This window comes from Mastomys coucha, unplaced genomic scaffold (genome assembly GCF_008632895.1).
Source record: "Mastomys coucha isolate ucsf_1 unplaced genomic scaffold, UCSF_Mcou_1 pScaffold14, whole genome shotgun sequence".
NCBI lineage: Eukaryota > Metazoa > Chordata > Mammalia > Rodentia > Muridae > Mastomys > Mastomys coucha.
In genome coordinates this window covers 79687845-79692698 of record NW_022196896.1, presented here as the reverse complement: position 1 = coordinate 79692698, position 4854 = coordinate 79687845, and the positions used below count along the sequence as shown (strand labels likewise).

General features: G+C 42.5%; 1 pseudogene; it reads right to left on the bottom strand.

The window, feature by feature from the left end:
* Positions 1-317: 317 nt before the first annotated feature.
* Positions 318-4854, bottom strand: part of LOC116088420 — a 52522-nt pseudogene continuing 47985 nt past the window's right edge.

Here is a 4854-nt window from a genome sequence, read left to right as displayed (position 1 = left end):
GTGTCCTCTTCACAATGGATCACTGAGGTATATAAAGGGGTTGGCTTGATTCAGTGGAGGAATATGCAGATCCCTTCACTTGTAGGTGTTCCAGGCCAGATGGTGTGCGGCACAGTTAAACTAGGGATTTTCAGAGCTTGTCTTTGGCAGTGGGATGGAATGTTGATACCTATGGGAGTTTTCTATGCTATTCAATGCTTTGTAACCAAAGATCACTCTTTTCATATTTGAGCAGACATTCGTCTTCCAGACAGGAGTGACTTCTTCACAGTTTTTCTGTTGTACACAACAAACTTTTATCTGCTCTGTGCAGCATGGGCTTAGACAAGCGATGGGTACTGCTGCTTTAATCCTCATTGCAATAGCATAGAGCTATTTGTAATGATTTTGAAAAAGGAGAGTCTGTTTTCCTTTCTTTCCAATTTGCCAAGCCATTAATGCTTAAAACTGACCAGATTACAAAAACACCATAGGCGACCCCTTCGTTCATTGGTTTAAAACGCCTATTTATCTGGTCTTCTGCATCCTGTCAGCATCTCCGCCTTCCACCAATCAACTGACTTTTTCTTCATTCCACTTCACAGAGAAGATAATTTGAAGGGCCATGGGAAGTTATTTGCTTCCTTGAAGCATTTCCCAACTGAATAATAAGAATTAGATTCCCCATAAGGAGCACACCATATTTACCAAGAGACTACGCATTATCTATCAAGGCAATTTGATACTGATTTTGGCATAGCTGGGCTTGTACGTTAGTTCATTTACTGGCTTGAGGTTGGTGTACTCCCATGCAATGTATGGTTCCGCAATCCTCAGCATGTTAACTGAAGTCTTGTAACAAAGGTGAGATTGAAAATCTGATGTAGGTGGAGAAGCTGGAATACTTTGTGGGGCTGTGGGCTTACAACACTGATATCTCAGATTCTGATGACAGATACATAGAAGTTTCTAGCTTGTCTTGGCACCCTAGCTATTCGGATCTCAGTCCTGTACATCTGCCTGTACTCCTTGTAGAAGTGCTTTGTGTTCTATAGGTAAGCTTCTGTTGTGGATGGCTCTGTGCTGCTTGTATTTTTATGTTAATTCTGCTTTCCTGAGATGGGTTATCTACAACGAGGAATGAGTCACGTACTCAGGTGGCTTCTTGTGAACCAATCCCCCATTGAATAAAGGAGCCAATCCCTGGGCAAGTAGGTGGGACTTCCGGGTTGGACTGAGAAGGAGAGGAAGCAGAGGCGAGTTAGGTCCTTTAGAAACTGGGGTAGCATAAGGGCAATGCTGCTCGAGTTTCCTGGTATCATGGCAGATCCATCAGGATTAGCCACTGGAGGACTTAGATTTAATAAGGCTTACAAGATAAGGTTTTAGTTGTTGTACCCAACGACTGAGTTACTATCGTTTCTGAACTAAGTTTGTGTGGTGTTTTCCTTCACGTGGTGGCTTGTCTGGGTTCAAGAGAGAAAGGTACAATGGCAAAACCTAAGTTTGACTGAAGTGCACCACAAAGGCCATGGGGGAGTTGAAGCATGGGGTTGACAGGTAACAACCCACCAGTGGGAACCTAGAGAGCTGGGTGGAGAGATTGTGGAGTTCTCAGTCTCCACGAGATAAAAACAGGTCAGCCATTGCCCGCAGTGCATGGCTGACCAGGCTGTCGGGGCAGAGTTGCCGGCACAAGCATGGGTATGTGACCGTTTGTTTTTTTTTTAATATTTCCTGCAACAAGCTTCCTCCATGCCCTTTGAAGTGTCTTGAGGGAAGATTTCTTCTTCAGGAGCTTCACTTCAACTCGGTGAAGTTCCGTCACTTCTTAAGGGTTTTTGGCACAGCGAGAAACTTCCTTTTCCTCCATGGTTCTAGGGGTTGGGGGCAGGGCAAGAGAGTCGATTTTCATTGAAGCAGACATTGTTTTAGGTAACCTACATAGTTATTTATTACTGTGCTGTTCTAGAGAGATGGAACTTACTATCTCTGTTTTTAAGTTATACATTTCTGTCACGGTCTGTGGTTCCTCATCTTAAACACATCATTGCTCCTAACAAGCCAACAGATATTTCCTTTCATGCATTTCATCAGAATTTAACTCAGTGTCCAGTGAGGTGGCTTACAAGTAAAAGTGTTTGTCCTGTGTATTGGTTAGTTTTTGTCAAGTTAACATAAACTAGAGTCACTTGGGAAGAGGGGCCCTCAATTGAGCAATTGTTTCTCAGTTTTCCATGGGTGTGTCTGTAGGGCATTTTCTTGATTAATGATTGATGTAGGATGGCCTAGCTTGCAGTGGGCTATGCTTCTGGGTGGCTGGTCCTGAGTTGTACAGAACAGAAAGCTAAGCAAGCCAGGGACAGCAAGTTAGTAAGCAACATTCCTTCATGATCTTAGCTTCAGTTCCTAAATCCAGATTTCTGTCTTGAGCTCCTGCTCTGTCTTCTCTCAATTATTACAACATGTAAGCGGAAATATACCCTTTTTTTTTTCCAAATTGTTTTTGGTCATGGTTTTATCACAGCAACAGAAACTTAACTAGGATATCCTGTAAACCTGATAACCCAAGTTCAAGCTCTAGAAACCATGGTGGAAGGAGAAAACTCCAAGGTGTCCTCTGACCTCTACACATGAGTTATGGTGTGTTCATGCTAGTACATACACATACACACACATATACATATACACACATACATACATACACACTCACACACATACTTATATGCAAACAACAATAATAGTAATAGTAATAATAAAATAATTTTTAAAAATTAACCTGAAATTGTTACTTTGTGTCTACCCCTATGTTACAATTCTAAGCTTCTTAAAGTCATGGAGCTTCACTGACCTCATTATGCTTTATATTATGCTATTTAAAAGACACTTATAATTTACGTTGTTTAAGTTTACCAAATAAAATAAATCTTGCTCCCTAGCATATCTGTAAGATTTAATGATTATTTTGTGAAGGTTGAAAGGTGGAAGAATAAAAAAATAACTCAGAGTGAACAATGGCCTTCATGCTCTGTACAAATCATTTGAAAAGAACAAGAGAGGCCTTGTGCTTCATTAGGATAACAGACAGAGGACACAATCTCAATTTCTGAGACAAAACCAGATAGTATAACTTTTAGATATTCTTGTGTCTCACTGAAGAAATTCAAGGCCAGAGCCCAGGCAGCTAGACACCCCCTGCAGGTCAGAGTAAGACCACATGACTATTTTGTCCACGTGGGAGCACATAACAAGCACAGAGCTTGTCTGTGGGCGATGCTGACTCAGTCTCTGTTGGCACTCAGGTTAACTGTAGAGAGGAGCCACTCCAGTGTAAAGCCACTTCTGAGGCCCCATTTGGATCTCACCCTTGTAATCTGAGAATTCATTCCTGCCATAGATCCTGGAATGGCTCCGTACTCCTGAGGAAATGGAGCCTTCTGCAGAGGAGGAGATTGTAGAGGTGCCTTAAGGACCCCTTTCATGCGGTTATTTATTTATTTGGCAAGGTCCGCGCCTTTCTCCCTGGAGTGAGCTGCAGAGCTTAACCTGAGCCGTGCCTGACAAGTCACCTGCACCCAGCTGCTGCTGGGCTTAGCAGCCAGCCCTCTGCTAATCACTCACTAGAAACCACAGTGCAGGAGTCCACAGCCTGGGCACAGGTGTTGCTCATGGAGTGTTCTCACTCTACGCAACAGACAGGAAATCTTGGGGAGCTGGGACAAACATGACACTGGAGTCAGAAAGCGGGTTCTCCTCTGAGTCAAAGTTCAGTACCTGGGTTTTTATTCTGTTAGATGAACTCTTCCTTAGGGGTTTCATAGTCCCTTATGCAAACAGTCCTCTGGGAGATCACACTGTCCACCTACCACATACAGCTGTATCTACTGAATGTTGGTAGTACTGAATCTAGATCACAACCTAGATTACAAGAAAACCCTAATATATAAGTTAATGGCGGAACACCAGTTTTACTCATCTTTGCCCTTGAGTCAATCCAGTGTAAATAATCATATAGTCCATAGACTTGACAACAATCAGGGGAGATTACATTGCCCTTGGATAAATCCAGTGTAGATAATCATAGTCCTTAGACTTTACTTCAATCAGGGGACCCTCAAGATTGTGTGACTATGACATGATATGGAGTCTCAAAATACCAGTTAAGACAGAACCATGTGGAGAATATGGGAGGAGTGATGGACAGTATGGAAAAACTGAATGTATAATCGGTTGAAGGAATTTTAGGTTTACCAAAGAATCTCATTTTTGCAAAACTTTCATGCAATGCTATACTTGATTTTTGGTATATAAATATAACTTTAAGTTTAGAAAGATCAGTGTAAATAGGTGAAAAGACAAGCTTCAGTCTTTTACCCTCTCAAAGAAAATTGGGGAATGCAGACGAGGGAGCTTAATCGTATCAGTCTCTTTCAACTTTCACATCCAAGGTTATCATCCTTCAGTGAAGATAAACACTACTAAAAGCTTGTCAGCCCTTTTGGAGACAGGAGAAAGGATTTGTTTCTCTGCCTGTCTCAAGGAGATAGATGTGGGCGTCTGTGTCCTTCTGCAAAGCAGTCCGTGAGGCTAAACAAGATGAAGTGACAGGCGGCATGCTGATGGAGTACATTCAGAGGTGATGAGCAGCCTTTGTACACAGCCGTGTTTTCTACATTAGTCTACAGACAGGACTTCAGAGAGTTTTCACAACAGGAAAAGGGGGAGGGAAAGAGGGGCCCTGCCAAGGTTAGAAGTTAGGAATTCTTTGTGTTTCAAAGAGGACCTGCCAGCCCATGAGGATTCAGAACCTTCTTCCGCCTGGAGGATGTGGTCACATTTTTAAAAAAGGAAAGAAAAAATGAGGGGGGGGGAGAG